The 19,512-nt window shown below is 38.3% G+C and overlaps 3 pseudogenes; all 3 read left to right on the forward strand.

Moving 5' to 3' along the window:
* LOC109577400 (coiled-coil domain-containing protein 3-like) overlaps positions 1 to 19,512 on the forward strand; it is a 106,189-nt pseudogene that overhangs the window by 62,382 nt on the left and 24,295 nt on the right.
* LOC139180662 (olfactory receptor 5D18-like) lies at positions 1,338 to 5,633 on the forward strand (annotated as a pseudogene).
* Positions 10,624 to 12,928, forward strand: LOC139180678 (olfactory receptor 5L1-like; annotated as a pseudogene).

Below are 19,512 nucleotides of genomic sequence, written 5' to 3' on the forward strand. Positions count from 1 at the left end.
CATAGCCAACCCGACTCTGTCCACATAATATTCCACTCAAGGATACTGGAGTGGGTTGCCATTTCCTCCACCAGAGGATCTTCCCAACCCAGGGATTGAGCCTACATCTCTTGCATCTCCTACATTGGCAGGTGGATTCTTTACCACTATCCCTTTAGAAGTCATTGGTCACCAATTAGAAAAATACAATTCTTTTCTATTAGCATTTTCTCATGAAATATCATCACACTGAAGTACTACCTTAAATGTTTGATCTTTCTCTTTTACAGGTAATGTAGGGACAGAATAAATGTCTTTATTTATGGACATTTCTATGTTAGAATCTTTAGTAGAGTTAGTTACATTTTTCTCAACTTCCTTTCTCATCTCACCTGCTGCTGCCTTCTAGTATAGCTCTCTGATATGTACATTTTCATTGGGCAATTTCCCATAGGTTTAAGATCACTAGTTTGTCACAAATTGGAACATGATTATGAGTAAATGGAATATCTTAGTACTAAGACATTGAACATAGATTCTCTTTTAGACAAATGGAAAATTCCAGGAGTCTGGATCAAGATTCCAGTCACAGACGTGTAGATTGATCCTTATTTGCATGTTACAGGGAAAGTCAAGGATCTCTGTCTTCTGCTTTGTCATGTCTTTGATAAAGACATAGACTGTATTATCCTTATTATTTGTTCAGTGTTATTATTCCACAAGCAATGAGGTGGGGTAATTAGGGCTCCCTGGGGTGAGAAGAACACTATCTGAAAAAAATTAACTAAGGTTTATTTTGACAATAGATTTACTGAGTCAGAAACAAAAGTAAATGTTAAAGTATCATGTGGAATTAACAATAAAGGCACAGATGTGAACTATTAGAGGGGTCATTCTTAGGGTCACATTGTGAACATGTGATGCAAAGTGTAATTTAAAATTTTCTCACTTCTGCTGCTAGTTTTAGGACTGAAATAATCAGTTATGGTACTAGGCTAGGTTAATCTTTTATGAATTTATAATGTTCAAGAGGACCTAAAAGTGTTATAGAAGGGTTTCACTTAAAATAACTTCCAAATCTTTCGATTTCATATCATCTCTAAATGTTGAAATTATAATTCAAACTAAAAATTTCAATAAGGGTACTGTGCTACTTAAAGAAAAGTTTAAATGATTATCTTTTTTAAATTTTAGACATTTAGCAATCGTGAGTAAGAAACACAGAGAGAGGTTCTAAAAGAGACACTTTGCTTCCTCTTCCAGCTTTGGAAAGGAATAGTTAACCAAGTGTCTTACATCCTTATTTCCCTTAATATTTTTCTTTCTAGGACTGATTCAGATTCTGACAAACAGAAGCCATGTTTCTATCAGAGAGAAGTAAAAGTGGGGCCGTGTTCACTCTCCTGGGCTTCTCCGATTACCCAGAGTTGCAAGTTCCCCTCTTCCTGACATTCTTCACCATCTACAGTGTCACTGTGGCGGGGAATCTTGGGATGATTCCAACCATCAAAATTAACCCCAAAGTGCACACCCCCATGTACTTTTTCCTCAGCCACCTCCCCTTTGTGGACTTTTCTTTTTCCTCCATCGTTGCTCCCAAGACCATGGTGAACCTCACGGTAGAAGACAGAACCATTTCAGTTGTAGGTTGTGTAATACAATTCTTTTTCTTTTGCACCATTGTGGTGACTGAGTCCTTTTTATTAGCTGTGATGGCCTAAGACTGCTTCGTGGCCATCTGCAACCCTCTGCTCTACGTGGTGGCCATGTCCCTGAGACTCTGTGCCACGTTAGTGGTTGGATCTTATGCTTGGGGAGTAGCTTGCTCCTTGATACTCACCTGTACTGTTATCAAATTATCATTTTGAGGTTTCAACACAATCAATCACTTCTTCTGTGAGTTCTCTTACCTGCTTTCCCTCTCTTGCTCTGATACTTATCTCAACCAGTTGCTGCTTTTTATTTTCTCCACCTTTAATGAGGTCAGCACACTCTTCATCATTCTCCTGTCTTATGTGTTTCTTGTCACCATCCTCAAGATGCCTTCAGCCTGTGGTCACCACAAAGCCTTCTCCACCTGCGCCTCCCACGTGACCACCATCAGCATCTTCCTGGGCACCATTCTCTTCCTCTACTCTGTGCCCAGCTCCACACTCTCCAGGCACACAATCAAAGTGGCGTCTGTGTTTACACGGTGGTCATCCCCATGTTGAATCCCCTGATCTACAGTCTGAGAAATAAGGATGTCAAGGACACAGTCTCCAACATCATGGACTCTAAAATATTTTCATAATAAACATTATTCTGGAAGATTTTGCCCTTGATATGTAAATAAACTGTGTCTGCAAAGTTGGTTGATAAAAAGAAATTTATTATTAATGAAGTGTTAATACATAAAATAGAAAGTACATGTGTTTTGCTTAACCATACTAAACTTAACTTTCTCACTTACTGGGAAAAAAGTTAGCAATCTTTCAAGTCTTTTTCATTTAAAATTTTAGACAAAATAATCTGATTACAAAGGTTAAAGGACATAAATATCATGTGGCATACTTGTGTAATCTTAATAATTGTTAATTTCATTCTCCTTTTTTAATACCTATGGAAGACTAGGCTCTCAATAATAACATGCCTTCCTCTTACAAAAAGTACAAATAGCAGTTAAGACATAGTGTTCATCCTTCAAGGGATGAAAATTCAGTGATGATAGTAGGGCACTTTACAAAGTAGAAATTGTATAAGATATAAAACAATAAGTATAATAGAAGGTTTCAGAGGAAAAATTTCAAGTCCTTAAGAGAGATACTTTTATAAAATAGGTATTATGTACCCTGGTTTGGAAAAGAGAAGAGACAGAGTTTTAGGAGACATATTCCAACATTGGAGTTTTATCCAGGAGACTAAAGCCTGAGAAACAAGGAGGTCAGAGCGCAATACTGAGTCAATGATACAACAATAATTTTTTTAATAGAATAAATACTGTGTTTGCATATTTGGATATTTTTGGATATTGTATATGCAGGTCACTGCAGATGGTGACTGCAGCCATGAAATTAAAAGACGCTTACTCCTTGGAAGGAAAGTTATGACCAACCTAGATAGCGTGTTCAAAAGCAGAGACATTACTTTGCCAACAAAGGTTCGTCTAGTCAAGGCTATGGTTTTTCCTGTGGTCATGTATGGATATGAGAGTTGGACTGTGAAGAAGGCTGAGCGCCGAAGAATTGATGCTTTTGAACTGTGGTGTTGGAGAAGACTCTTGAGAGTCCCTTGGACTGCAAGGAGATCCAACCAGTCCATTCTGAAGGAGATCAGCCCTGGGATTTCTTTGGAAGGAATGATGCTAAAGCTGAAACTCCAGTACTTTGGCCACCTCATGCGAAGAGTTGACTCATTGGAAAAGACTCATGCTGGGAGGGATTGGGGGCAGGAGGAGAAGGGGACGACAGAGGATGAGATGGCTGGATGGCATCACTGACTTGATGGACGTGAGTCTGAGTGAACTCCGGGAGATGGTGATGGACAGGAAGGCCTGGTGTGCTGCGATTCATGGGGTTGCAAAGAGTCGGACATGACTGAGCGACTGATCTGATCTGATCTGATCTGGCATGAATGAAAGTTGATAAGACATGGTCTATATTCCCAGTGTGTTTTCAAAAGAGCTCCAGTGTGGCAACATAACCAGCTATGATTGTTGTTGAGTCACTCAGTTGTGTCCAATTGTTTTGCAACCCCATGGACTCTAGTCTACCAGGATCCTTTATCCATGGGATTTGCCAGACAAGAAGACTGGAGTGGGTTGTCATTTCCTTCTCCAGTGATAGAGTCCACCAGAGACTTAAAAATGGTAGACTAGATCTCAGAAAGTTTTACATACAAAAAGGAAGCATGGTGAGTACCTGCCTAACATGCATTTCAAGCTATTATTCTGCCTATGAAGACGTCAAAAACATTATCAGGTTTCTTTTTTCTTTCCTGAATACAATGTCTGTATCCTTCTCAACTAAAGAAAGTGAAAGTGAAAGTTGCTCAGTCGTGTCCAATTCCTTGTGACCCCATGGACTAGTCCATAGAATTCTCCAGGCCAGAATACTGGAGTGGGTAGCCTTTCCTGTCTCCAGGGAATCTTCCCAACCCAGGGATCGAACCCAGGTATCCCACATTGCATGCAAATTTTTTACCAGTTGAGCCACAAGGGAAACCCTCTCAACTAAACTCCTAGCTTTAAAAAAAACAGTACTTGGAGTGGCCCTAAGAGTTGAAAACCAGTAGCCTGTATGACCACATTCAACATACGAGAAGAAGGCAGTTACTAGCATCCAGACCTATTCAATCTGGCAAATTAGAAATACCAGATCTTGGGACTTTTCTGGTGGTCCAGGGGCTAAAAGTCTACACTCCCAATTCAGGGATCCTGGCTTTGATCTCTGGTCAGGGAACTAGATTCCTTGTGCTGCAACTGAAAGACTCTATGTGCTGCAACTAAGGTCTGGTGTAGTCAAATGAATAAATATTGAAAAACAGAAACACCAAGTCTTCCAATGTTCTGGTCTGGAGAATTCCACGGGGTCACAAAGAGTTGGACATGACTGAGCAACTTTTACTTCACCTAACATTAATAGCTCACTTTTGCTTGAATAAATTGTACACTATTCTCTCTATTCAATATATCTAGATAAATTCTGCAATGTCTACCTGTCAAAAGATCTAAACACTCATAATATTTGAGAGCATTGAATGTAAATGGGAATAGAATCTGTCAGAATTTGTGCTGGAATAGGAATGACACAAATATTTCAGCCAATTTCTCACAATGATCTTTCCTCAAATTTTTGAAAGTAATACATTAAAGTTAGATTGCCTTGTAATTTTGCTGAAGACTAAAATTTTGGAAGTTATATCTTTTAAGGTGATTTGCTATCCAATATGGTAGTTTTCAACATGATCCCAGTTCTTCAGTTATCCAGGTATCCACGCCGCTTTCTACTCTTCTGATTAACGGTGGAATCAATCTCTCCACATTCAGAATGTAGACTACTTTGGGACTAGCTTTGACTGATATAAAAGGTAGCTGAAGAGATATTGTGCCATCTTCAAGCATCTGATGGCCCTGTGGCTTTCTCAAAATCTCTTGGAATTTGCATAATCTCTTAGAAAAACTGCCATGTGAATAAGCACAAGCCAGCCTATTGGATAATGAGCAATATGCCTTACACCCCTATTCCATGAAATAGCATTTAGCAACCTCCCAACTGGAGTATGAGGCCTTCTTAGATCACCGAGACTGCAAAGCTGATAATATACACGTAAGTACACCAGACAAGATCACATGAGGGTACTGACCTTACTGACTCATGTAATAGTGATCCATGCAATAAGCAGCAGTTTTTTGTTTTTTGTTTTTGTTTTTGTTTTTAAACTAGTGTTTTTGGAGCAGCTTGTTATGCAGTCTTTAAAACCACTGACATTCTTAATTTCTGATGTTACCACAAAGACATTTTCAAGTCTTATCATATAGCAACTAAGCATATCAGCTTTTCTTAAATGCAACTTGATTAAAATGTGTAATTAAAAAGTTTAGGCAATTTAACTTGTTGATGTCCTTGAATATTTTGATACAATACTTTAATAAAATTATAGTATCTTATTTGTATAAATATAGTTCATCAAAAACTTACAACTTCATAATTTTATTATATATTTTATTAAAATAATCATTAAATAGAATTCAATTATAAGTTTATATTTAAATTACTTTTTAAAAAATACCTGCCTTGCCTTTAAGACTTAGATAAATAGATAAGCAGAGAGTTCATTTTGCCCAGATGATATAAAACATCACTGCCCATGTTGTTCTTTATAGATGTCTTTTTATTCTTCCTGTAATGGAACTCTCTCCCTCAGGGAGATGAATTTTAAAACTGGCAATACTTTCAGGGTATACAAAGAACAACAACAACAAAAATAGATACTAAATAGATATATTATGATCATCAATCCACTAATATCTAATTTCAAAACATCACTGTATAGTCTAAAATGCCTGTGTAAAGTCCTTATTTTTTGAGGGAAAAAAAAAGATATATAAACCAGAGAGAAACAAGAAGTCATGTCAAGGGCTGGAAAAATCTTGATTAAAGCTTATGTCAGAAGCTTTCTCTATCTCCTTTATACTTTAATAAAACTTCATTACACACACACACACACAAAGAGATAATATCAGGCTTTCTGGAAAGCAGTATTTCACAGCACTCATGTTTTAAGTTTTGGGAGTTTGTTTTTGCTTTTCTAATTGGGATAATTCACCAGGTAATACATGAATGAATAAGAGGAATCCTTGTTTCTGAAAAATGAAATTGCATGGAATTCTTGAATTCTTGGTATATTCCAGGGCACACACAACAGACTCTCCTTTAAGCACTGTTGGATGAAGGAGAGGTTATGCAGTCAGATAAGAAGTGACTTGGGAGAGATCCTTCAGGCAGACCCATTAAACGGTCTCTGCATTGAGCCGGGAGCACGGTTTCCAGCACCGTCATTGGCTCTGCTCTTCCTAACACAGGGCCAGATGGCAAAAACCAAAGAGCAGCATATAAGCTCATTCTATCAATGATTTCACTTATGACTTTGTGCAAGTTACAGCTGCCAGTGTCTAAGTCATCTTAGATGCTGCATAGCAGTAATCATCTCACTTATTTTCATAGCTATAATCATCTCACTTATTTTTATAAAGATGAAAGGTGTGGGTGGTTGCATTCAGAATAGTACACAGCACATACAAAGTGATCAGCAAATGTGAGCAATTGCTATTATTCTCAGCAAAGGTGGATCATTATTTCCACCCCTTTCTGGTATTTGGCAGAATGCTATTGTGACTTCAAACCCTATGTCCTCCAGTAAGGAGCTCTAAGTGTAAGACTGGCACAGATTAGAAGACTTATCCACATATTTCATAATGGCAACATAATCCCTGGTTCAGAGGGCAATATTTGAATGCAGCAAAAAATGCTCTGCAGTTCATCATGACATCTGAAAGGAATTGTGTTGAACTGTGTACCAACTTGGGGCTTTCCAGGTGGCTCAGTGGGTAAAGAATCCACCTGCAATTCAGGTGACGCAGGTTCAATCCCTGGGTCAGGAAGATCCCCTGGAGGAGAGCATGGCAACCCACTCCTGTATTATTGCCTGGAGAATCCCATGGACATAGGAGCCTGGTGGGCTATGGTCCATAGAGTCACAAAGAGTCAAACATGACTGAAGAGACTTGGTACATGAACCAGCTTTAAATAGCTTTTCCCATCTGACGACATCTCATACAACACCTTAATTATTTGAGTCCCAAGATGATGTTGCTTTCTCTCAAGATGAAGTTGTTTGCTTGATGTCTTTTTGGTGTCCCACAGATATCAATGATTGGTTTGGAAGCTTAAGAAATATGAGCTCCAGGGATACACACACATAAAAATGTAAAGCATGTAACATTTTCCCTCATAGCATCTTCACAAACAGGAAGCAAGGCCTATCTCACGGGTTGGTTGGACTACACTCTGTTTTGGGGGAATGGACTGAACTGTATTTCCTGAGGTGTGGAAGCTTGTTTATTTGTTTGTCTTCTCATAAGGGTAGTATTGTTAGCCATGTATGAGAGGTGGAACAATTGTAAAAGAGGGTAGTGACATTAGACATTTTTAAAAGTCTGTAGTTAGCCTGTATTTATAGAGTATTTTAAGAAATGTCCAAATTTTGAGCACTCCATTTTGAAAGTATTTTCACTTTTTGTTCTGAGAAACAATCTCGACAGGACATGGAAACAACTCGATCTGCAGAGCCGAATTTGAAACAGCTGTCAGTTTAAGAGGGAAAGAGTATGAGCCAACAGGGAGGAATGCTCGATTCCTCTCCCCTTTCCTCCTCCTCCCCCCTCACTTTAACTCCATCCATGGAACCTGGGAAAGACAGCAGGGAGAGTCTCCTGAAGTCACTCTGAGGCTGGGAGTAGGTGCTGAGGGCTCCTCGAAACTGTTCCAGGAGGAACACAGACATGTGAACCACCTCTGAATCACACAGGAGGGGGATTACTTTGTCCTTGTGCCAAAGGGATTTATAGATGTCTCTCTATAGCAATTTTCTCACATTTGATACCTTTGACATTTTGGCCCAAATTATATTTTGGTCTTTTCATGTGTTGTGGGTGTGTGTGGAGGATGGGGTGGGGAGGGAGATGCTGTTCTGTACCTTCTCAACTATTTAGCAGCATCTTGTCTGCCCAGGGGGCTTCCCTGGTGGCTCAGAGGGTAAAGAATCTGCCTGCAATGCAGGAGACCCGGGTTCAATCTCTGGGTCAGGAAACTCCCCTGGAGACAGGAATGGCTACCCACTCCAGTATTCTTGTCTGGAGAATTCCATGGACAGAGGAGCCTGTCAGGCTTACAGTCCCTGGGGGTCTCAGTCAGAAACAGCGGAGTGACTAACCCTTTCACTTTCACTGGTCGGTCCACTAGATGTCAGTAGCAACCCTCCCGATTGTGACAATCAGCAGTATCTTCAGATATTGCTAAATGTCCTGTGGGGTTATAATCGCTCCTGGTTAAGAACCGCTTCTCTCTCTAAGTAATCAGTAGCCTGATTTTTCTTTAAAAACTGGAAAAGGTTTTACACAATTATGTACTACTTTGAAATCAGAAAAAGACGAAGTCACTTGTACTGGCCATTGAGGAAAGAAAACCATATCCTCAGAATAATTATGTTTTCAAACCACAATATTTTAATTCGCATGTCCTTTACCTCTTCAAGGGCTTCCCTTGTGGCTCAGCTGGTAAAGAATCAGCCTGAAATGTGGGAGGCCTGGCTTCAATCCCTGGGTTGGGAAGATCCCCTGGAGAAGGGAAAAGCTACCCACTCCAGTGTTCTGGCCTGGAGAATTCCATGGACTCTATAGTCCATGGGGTCGCAAAGAGTCGGATGCGACTGAGTTACTTTCACTTCATTCACTTACCTCTTTGAGTGGCTCGAGGGTAAAGAATCTGCCTGGAGGATACACCTGAGACGTTCTGTACCTGGGTTGGGGAGATACCCTGAAGGAGGAAATGGCAACCCACTCGGTATTCTTGTCTGAGAAATCTCATGGATGTAGTGGCTTAGCAGGCTACAGTCCCTAGAGTTGTAAATAGCTGGACACAACTGAACACACACGCACACATTAACCTTTCTGAAGTTATTTGAAGAATGTGGAAAATACCAGATGTGTTGGGATTTAGTCCAGATTTTTTACCCCCTGAAAATAACCAACTGGTGCCTCCAAATCATTTTATTGTTACTAAGGGTGAGTAGAGAAAATACCCTTCATTGGCATTTTCAATATGTCAAAAGCTTTGCATATATATCTCCTTTATTAAAAAAAAAAAACATAACCCTTAAAACTTTTATGTTTTGTGAGAATTCAAGCAAGATTCTTTTCTAAAGTTTCTTTTTAAAGTTATCAGAATAAAATACTTATATTTAATGGATGTTGTGAAGATCAGATATACAATGCAGCTTATGTATGCATGTATAATATTCTGTGTGTGCAACCTGATTTACTACGTTTTTACTTGCCATCTTATCATAATCATTTTTAGATCATTAAAACTTCATTTATGGCAAAGCCACTACAATATTGTAAAGTAATTAACCTCCAATTAAATAAATTTAGATTTTAAAAAAAGCAAACTTCTTCAAAGAGCTGTGATTTTCTATATGTATGCAGTGTATCTTTGAACTTTTTTCCTGTTGCTCGACACTTTATTTCTAAATTTTGCTTTCATAAATAATGGTGCAATGCAGCAGCAAGCATTTCTGTTAATTACATGTTCACATCATTGTTTAGCTCTTCAAATAGAGCTAAAACAGAGGATATATTTGTCAAATAGGTGTTCATAAGGCTTGAGAGTCACAGTTACAGAATGTCAGATTTTGAATATCAGTTCCCTGAAGAATGACAGACAGTGTGTGCCATAATTAACAAAATCGCTATGCAAATTTTATAGGAAAATATACTAATATAGATTATAAAATCTGCTTTCCCAGCTAAACCATATTTAAATAAATGAACACTTGTGAATTAGCAATCTTAAATAAGCATACTTCATATATTTCATTATAAAAGATTTTCTAAAAAATTATCCACTGAATCCTAATACTTTGAGAAATGATTAAATAGTAAGTCAGTAAAAAGGTATTGGAATATTTTTAATAACCATTTTATTGACCTATAGTTAATTTTCAATGCTGTGTTCCTTTCAGGTCTACAGTAAATGATTCAGATATATCTATATCTATGTAACTGTATCTATTCTGTATAAATATAGATATATCATATTCTTTTTCAGAGTCTTCTCCATTATAAATTATTATAAGATATGGAATATTGTCCCCTTTGCAGTATAATAGGTCATTGTTATTTATTTTATATATAGTGACTGAAATTTGCTCAGTAGTGTCCGACTCTTTGCTACCCCTTGGACTATACAGTCCATGGAATTCTCCAGGCCAGAACACTGGAGTGGGTAGCCATTCCCTTCTCCAGAGGATCTTCACAACCTAGGGATCAAACCCAGGTCTCCCACATTGCAGGCGGGTTCTTTGCCAAATAAGCCAACAGGGAAACCCTTATATGTAGTGCTGTGTATATATTAATTTAATTTTTTAAAATGGATAATTAAATAATATTTGATATCTTTCTGATGATTCAGTTCTAAGCTCTGAATTATATATAACTAGTTTAAGGAATCATACAGGCTCATATGGATGCAAGTCTTTCCTGTGATCTGTGAAGTAAACTAGGGACTCGATGTATTTGAGTGATGCAATTTCTGAGCTTTTCCTAAACTTCCCCAAAGCAATGCCTTATTTATTTGTTATAAAATGTACCCTATATATCATCATGTCTCTTTTAGGAGAATGCTTCTGCTGCTGCTAAGTCACTTCAGTCATGTCCGACTCAGTGCCACCCCATAGACGGCAGCCCACCAGGCTCCCTGGTCCCTGGGATTCTCCAGCAAGAACACTGGACTGGGTTGCCATTTCCTTCTCCAATGCATGAAAGTGAAAAGTGAAAGTGAAGCTGCTCAGTCATGTCCAACTCTTAGAGACTCCATGGACTGCAGCTTACCAGGCTCCTCCATCCATGGGATTTTCCAGGCAAAAATACTGGAGTGGGTTGCCATTGCCTTCTCCCCTTTTAGGAGACAGTCAAAACTAAATTGGGGATGATCTCATGGAGAATAACTATTAATATTTTTCTGCAACCATGGTAAAGGGAGGACATGGACAAGGAAAACTGCACTGCTGTGACAGACTTCCTCCTTGGATTCTCAGATGCCCCTGAGCTCAGAGTCTTCCTCTTCCTGCTGTTTCTTTCCATCTATAGAGTCGCAGTTTGGGGAAACCTGGGCATGATTGCTCTCATTCAGGTCAGCTTTGGACTCCACACCCCCATGTACTTTTTCCTCAGCCACTTGTCCTTTGTGGATTTCTCTTACTCCACTATCGTCATGCAGAAGATGCTAGCTAACATCTTAAATGAAGACAGCCATTTCCTTCCTGGAATGCACTGTGCAATTCTACCTGTTTTGCACATTTGGGATAACTGAGGTCATTCTGCCGGCAGTGATGGCCTATGACTGCTTTGTGGCCATCTGTGACCCACTGCTCTACATGGTCACCATGTCCCGAAATCTCTGCATGGAGCTGGTGTCTTGTTGCTATCTCAATACTACTGTATGTTCTGTTACTCACTTGTGTTTAGCTCTTCAGATCCCATCCTACAGATCAAATGTGATCAACCACTTCTTTTGTGATCTTCCCACTGTCTTGTGTCTTGCTTTTTCTGATGTCACCGGGAATCGATTGGTGCTATACATTGTGGCCACTTTCAATGAGGTTATCACCACTGTGGTCATCCTCACGTCCTACTTGTTTATTCTCATCATCATCCTGAGGATGCGCTCTGCAGACAAAAGATGCAAAGCTTTTCCACGTGTGCTTCCCACCTCACTGCCATCATCGTCTTTCACAGAACAGTCCTTTTCATTTATTGCCAGCCCCACTCTGGCAACAGCATGGGCACTGACAAAGTGGCCACAGTGTTCTGCACTGTAGTGATCCCCATGCTGAACCCCCTGGTCTATAGTCTGAGGAACAAGGATGTGAAAGAAGTGCTCAGAAAAGTGGTAAGCTCCAAAATATTATCCTAGAGAATATTTTCCTAGCAGGACTCAGGGTTAGAAATTGGAGGCTGATGAAAGGGTAATGATGCGTTTCAGTGTTGGAGTGAAAAGAGCAGTCAAGATGTGAATAGCTATGAGTGAGTCTTTTTAATTCTCTTTGTGCCTTTTCAATTTACAAGTTTAGGATTGATTGAGAATATTGCAAAATGTGCAGCTTACTTCTTTGCTTTGATGCTATATAAAATGTTTTAAATTGGGCAGTATACTGGACTGTTAAAGCACACAAATTTAATTTTCTCTTAGACTTTCATGAGTTTAATGGACTAAGTATCACATTGTATTTTATTTTATTTTTTTTTTTAAATTTTATTTTATTTTTAAACTTTACATAATTGTATTAGTTTTGCCAAATATCAAAATGAATCCACCACAGGTATACATGTGTTCCCCATCCTGACCCCTCCTCCCTCCTCCCTCCCCATACCCTCCCTCTGGGTCGTCCCAGTGCACTAGCCCCAAGCATCCAGTATCGTGCATCGAACCTGGACTGGCAACTCGTTTCTTACATGATATTTTACATGTTACAATGTCATTCTCCCAAATCTTCCCACCCTCTCCCTCTCCCACAGAGTCCATAAGACTGTTCTATACATCAGTGTCTCTTTTGCTGTCTCGTACACAGGGTTATTGTTACCATCTTTCTAAATTCCATATATATGCGTTAGAATACTGTATTTATGTTTTTCCTTCTGGCTTACTTCACTCTGTATAATAGGCTCCAGTTTCATCCACCTCATTAGAACTGATTCAAATGTATTCTTTTTAATGGCTGAGTAATACTCCATTGTGTATATGTACCACAGCTTGCTTATCCATTCATCTGCTGATGGACATCTAGGTTGCTTCCATGTCTTGGCTATTATAAACAGTGCTGCGATGAACATTGGGGTACACGTGTCTCTTTCCCTTCTGGTTTCCTCAGTGTGTATGCCCAGCAGTGGGATTGCTGGGTCATAAGGCAGTTCTATTTCCAGTTTTTTAAGGAATCTCCACACTGTTCTCCATAGTGGCTGTACTAGTTTGCATTCCCACCAACAGTGTAAGAGGGTTCCCTTTTCTCCACACCCTCTCCAGCATTTATTATTTGTAGACTTTTGGATCGCAGCCATTCTGACTGGTGTGAAATGGTACCTCATAGTGGTTTTGATTTGCATTTCTCTGATAATGAGTGATGTTGAGCATCTTTTCATGTGTTTGTTAGCCATCTGTATGTCTTTTTTGGAGAAATGTCTATTTAGTTCTTTGGCCCATTTTTTGATTGGGTCGTTTATTTTTCTGGAGTTGAGCTGTAGGAGTTGCTTGTATATTTTTGAGATTAGTTGTTTGTCGGTTGCTTCATTTGCTATTATTTTCTCCCATTCTGAAGGCTGCCTTTTCACCTTGCTAATAGTTTCCTTTGATGTGCAGAAGCTTTTAAGGTTAATTAGGTCCCATTTGTTTATTTTTGCTTTTATTTCCAATATTCTGGGAGGTGGGTCATAGAGGATCCTGCTGTGATGTATGTCGGAGAGTGTTTTGCCTATGTTCTCCTCTAGGAGTTTTATAGTTTCTGGTCTTACGTTTAGATCTTTAATCCATTTTGAGTTTATTTTTGTGTATGGTGTTAGAAAGTGGTCCAGTTTCATTCTTTTACAAGTGGCTGACCAGATTTCCCAGCACCACTTGTTAAAGAGATTGTCTTTAATCCATTGTATATTCTTGCCTCCTTTGTCGAAGATAAGGTGTCCATATGTGCGTGGATTTATCTCTGGGCTTTCTATTTTATTCCATTGATCAATATTTCTGTCTTTGTGCCAGTACCATACTGTCTTGATAACTGTGGCTTTGTAGTAGAGCCTGAAGTCAGGTAGGTTGATTCCTCCAGTTCCATTCTTCTTTCTCAAGATCGCTTTGGCTATTCGAGGTTTTTTGTATTTCCATACAAATTGTGAAATTATTTGTTCTAGCTCTGTGAAGAATACTGTTGGTAGCTTGATAGGGATTGCGTTGAATCTATAAATTGCTTTGGGTAGTATACTCATTTTCACTATATTGATTCTTCCAATCCATGAACATGGTATATTTCTCCATCTATTAGTGTCCTCTTTGATTTCTTTCACCAGTGTTTTATAGTTTTCTATATATAGGTCTTTAGTTTCTTTAGGTAGATATATTCCTAAGTATTTTATTCTTTCTGTTGCAATGGTGAATGGAATTGTTTCCTTAATTTCTCTTTCTGTTTTCTCATTATTAGTGTATAGGAATGCAAGGGATTTCTGTGTGTTGATTTTATATCCTGCAACTTTACTGTAGTCATTGATTATTTCTAGTAATTTTCTGGTGGACTCTTTAGGGTTTTCTATGTAGAGGATCATGTCATCTGCAAATAGTGAGAGTTTTACTTCTTCTTTTCCAATTTGGATTCCTTTTATTTCTTTTTCTGCTCTGATTGCTGTGGCCAAAACTTCCAAAACTATGTTGAATAGTAATGGTGAAAGTGGGCACCCTTGTCTTGTTCCTGACTTTAGAGGAAATGCTTTCAATTTTTCACCATTGAGGATAATGTTTGCAGTGGGTTTGTCATATATAGCTTTTATTATGTTGAGGTATGTTCCTTCTATTCCTGCTTTCTGGAGAGTTTTTATCATAAATGGATGTTGAATTTTGTCAAAGGCTTTCTCTGCATCTATTGAGATAATCATATGGTTTTTATTTTTCAATTTGTTAATGTGGTGTATTACATTGATTGATTTGCGGATATTGAAGAATCCTTGCATCGCTGGGATAAAGCCCACTTGATCATGGTGTATGATCTTTTTAATGTGTTGTTGGATTCTGATTGCTAGAATTTTGTTAAGGATTTTTGCATCTATGTTCATCAGTGATATTGGCCTGTAGTTTTCTTTTTTTGTGGGATCTTTGTCAGGTTTTGGTATTAGGGTGATGGTGGCCTCATAGAATGAGTTTGGAAGTTTACCTTCCTCTGCAATTTTCTGGAAGAGTTTGAGCAGGATAGGTGTTAGCTCTTCTCTAAATTTTTGGTAGAATTCAGCTGTGAAGCCGTCTGGACCGGGGCTTTTGTTTGCTGGAAGATTTTTGATTACAGTTTCAATTTCCGTGCTTGTGATGGGTCTGTTAAGATTTTCTATTTCTTCCTGGTCCAGTTTTGGAAAGTTGTACTTTTCTAAGAATTTGTCCATTTCTTCCACGTTGTCCATTTTATTGGCATATAATTGTTGATAGTAGTCTCTTATGATCCTTTGTATTTCTGTGTTGTCTGTTGTGATCTCTCCATTTTCGTTTCTAATTGTGTTGATTTGATTTTTCTCCCTTTGTTTCTTGATGAGTCTGGCTAGTGGTTTGTCAATTTTATTTATCCTTTCAAAGAACCAGCTTTTGGTTTTGTTGATTTTTGCTATGGTCTCTTTTGTTTCTTTTGCATTTATTTCTGCTCTAATTTTTAAGATTTCTTTCCTTCTACTAACCCTGGGGTTCTTCATTTCTTCCTTTTCTAGTTGCTTTAGGTGTAGAGTTAGGTTATTTATTTGACTTTTTTCTTGTTTCTTGAGGTGTGCCTGTATTGCTATGAACTTTCCCCTTAGGACTGCTTTTACCGTGTCCCACAGGTTTTGAGTTGTTGTGTTTTCATTTTCATTCGTTTCTATGCAAATTTTGATTTCTTTTTTGATTTCTTCTGTGATTTGTTGGTTATTCAGCAGCGTGTTGTTCAGCCTCCATATGTTGGAATTTTTAATAGTTTTTCTCCTGTAATTGAGATCTAATCTTACTGCATTGTGGTCAGAAAAAATGCTTGGAATGATTTCTATCTTTTTGAATTTACCAAGGCTAGCTTTATGGCCCAGGATGTGATCTATCCTGGAGAAGGTTCCATGTGCGCTTGAGAAAAAGGTGAAATTCATTGTTTTGGGATGAAATGACCTATAGATATCAATTAGGTCTAACTGGTCTATTGTATCGTTTAAAGTTTGTGTTTCCTTGTTAATTTTCTGTTTAGTTGATCTATCCATAGGTGTGAGTGGGGTATTAAAGTCTCCCACTATTATTGTGTTATTGTTAATTTCTCCTTTCATACTTGTTAGCATTTGTCTTACGTACTGTGGTGCTCCCGTGTTGGGTGCATATATATTTATAATTGTTATATCTTCTTCTTGGATTGATCCTTTGATCATTATGTAGTGACCTTCTTTGTCTCTTTTCACAGCCTTTGTTTTAAAGTCTATTTTATCTGATATGAGTATTGCTACTCCTGCTTTCTTTTGGTCCCTATTTGCATGGAAAATCTTTTTCCAGCCCTTCACTTTCAGTCTGTATGTGTCTCCTGTTTTGAGGTGGGTCTCTTGTAGACAACATATGTGGGGGTCTTGTTTTTGTATCCATTCAGCCAGTCTTTGTCTTTTGGTTGGGGCATTCAACCCATTTACGTTTAAGGTAATTACTGATAAGTATGTTCCCGTTGCCATTTACTTTATTGTTTTGGGTTCTAGTTTATACACCGTTTTTGTGTTTCCTGTCTAGAGAATATCCTTTAGTATTTGTTGGAGAGCTGGTTTGGTGGTGCAGAATTCTCTCAGCTTTTGCTTGTCTGAAAAGCTTTTGATTTCTCCTTCATACTTGAATGAGATCCTTGCTGGGTACAATAATCTGGGCTGTAGGTTATTTTCTTTCATCATTTTAAGTATGTCTTGCCATTCCCTCCTGGCTTGAAGAGTTTCTATTGAAAGATCAGCTGTTATCCTTATGGGAATTCCCTTGTGTGTTATTTGTTGTTTTTCCCTTGCTGCTTTTAATATTTGTTCTTTGTGTTTGATCTTTGTTAATTTGATTAATATGTGTCTTGGGGTGTTTCTCCTTGGGTTTATCCTGTTTGGTACTCTCTGGCTTTCTTGGACTTGGGTGATTATTTCCTTCCCCATTTTAGGGAAGTTTTCCACTATTATCTCCTCAAGTATTTTCTCATGGTCTTTCTTTTTGTCTTCTTCTTCTGGAACCCCTATGATTCGAATGTTGTAGCGTTTAATATTGTCCTGGAGGTCTCTGAGATTGTCCTCATTTCTTTTAATTCGTTTTTCTTTTATCCTCTCTGATTCATTTATTTCTACCATTCTATCTTCTAATTCACTAATCCTGTCTTCTGCCTCTGTTATTCTACTATTTGTTGCCTCCAGAGTGTTTTTAATTTCACTTATTGCATTATTCATTATATATTGACTCTTTTTTATTTCTTCTAGGTCCTTGTTAAACCTTTCTTGCATCTTCTCAATCCTTGTCTCCAGGCTATTTATCTGTGATTCCATTTTAGTTTCAAGATTTTGGATCAATTTCACTATCATTATTCGGAATTCTTTATCAGGTAGATTCCCTATCTCTTCCTCTTTTGTTTGGTTTGGTGGGCATTTATCCTGTTCCTTTATCTGCTGAGTATTCCTCTGTCTCTTCATCTTGTTTAAATTGCTGAGTTTGGGGTGTCCTTTCTGTATTCTGGCAGTTTGTGGAGTTCTCTTTATTGTGGTGTTTCCTCGCTGTGTGTGGGTTTGTACAGGTGGCTTGTCAAGGTTTCCTGGTTAGGGAAGCTTGTGTCGGTGTTCTGGTGGGTGGAGCTGTATTTCTTCTCTCTGGAGTGCAATGAAATGTCCAGTAATGAGTTATGAGATGTCTATAGTTTTGGGGTGACTTTGGGCAGCCTGTATCTTGAAGCTCAGGGCTGTGTTCCTTTGTTGCTGGATCACATTGTATTTTAACATCCATTATGGGGACTACGATTCATTTCATAATTGAACACCTATTATTTTACAATAAGGAACACACCTTTGTCAGTTTTTACAGAGAATAAGATTCCATATGTGTATATAAATATAAATATATATATTCTCTTTATTGTTTTGTTCTTACTTCCTTTATTATTTTTTGTTTTTGTCATTGCAGTGTCCAGTGGTTTAGGGGTTTCATATATTATCACATATGAATAATAGAAATATTGATAATAATTACATTACAGAAAGTTTAGGGAAATTAAATTACATGTCAAGTGAAAATAGCCTAGGAATATACCTAACACATAATTGGTCATCTCTTTATGTATGTGTATATGTGTGTCTCTTTCATGCATTGGAGAAGGAAATGGCAACCCACTCCAGTATTCTTGCCTGGATAATCCTAGGGACAGAGGAGCCTGGTGGGTTGCCGTCTATGGGGTCACAGAGTCGGACACGACTGAAGCGACTTAGCAGCAGCATATATGTATATGTGTGTGTGTGTGTGTGTGTGTGTGTGTGCATAGATGTATATTGTCTATTTCACTTGACAGTATTGTGCTTTGCAGATACTGCATTTTTACAGATTGAAGATTTGTGGCAACCCTGCATCAAGCAAGTCTATTAGCACTGTTTTTCCAGCAACATTTGCTCACTCATATCTCTGTCACATGTCATATTTTGGTAATTCTGGCAATATTTTAAACTTTTTCATTACTGTGTAAGTTATGGTGATCTGCCATCTCTGATGTTACTATTGAAAAAGATTATAACCCACTGAAGGTTTAGATGGTGTTAGCATTTTAAAGTATTTTTCAACTAGAATATGTATATTTTTTAGTTTTTATTGATTTGCAAAAAATTTTTAAATTATTTTATTTTATTTGGCTGTGCTGGGTCTTCTATGTGGCATGTGGACTTCTCTAGTTGCAGTGTTTGGGTTTAGTTCCCTGTGGCATGTGGTATCTTAGTTGCCCCCAAGGGATCAAGCACAGGTCCCCTGAAAAGGACAATGGATTCTTAACCACTGGACCACTAGGGAAGTCCCAATATATGTACATTTCTTAGACATAATATTTCAGTGTACATACTTAGACATATGCACACTGAAAATGTGTTTGACCTGCTTTATTAATGATATTTGCCTTGTTGGAAAGAGAAAGTGAAATCGCTCAGTCGTGTCCAACTCTTTGTGGCCCCATGGACTGTAGCCTGCCAGGCTCCTCCATCTACGGGGTTTTCCAGGCAAGAATACTGGAGTGGGTAGCTGTTTCCTTCTGCAGAGCATCTTCCTGACCCAGGGATCGAACCAGGGTCTCCTGCACTGCAGGCAGGCTCCTTACTGTCTGAGCCGTCAGGGAAGCCTAATTTGCCTTATCACAATAAAGTGAATATACCAAACCTATAATATCTCCCAGCTATGTCTGTATGCTTATAAATGTATATGCCTACATATTATGTAGATATATTAATATATTATATATGTGTATGTATTGGTTGGTTGTTGTTTAGTCACT

This window comes from Bos indicus, chromosome 1 (genome assembly GCF_029378745.1).
Source record: "Bos indicus isolate NIAB-ARS_2022 breed Sahiwal x Tharparkar chromosome 1, NIAB-ARS_B.indTharparkar_mat_pri_1.0, whole genome shotgun sequence".
Lineage (NCBI taxonomy): Eukaryota > Metazoa > Chordata > Mammalia > Artiodactyla > Bovidae > Bos > Bos indicus.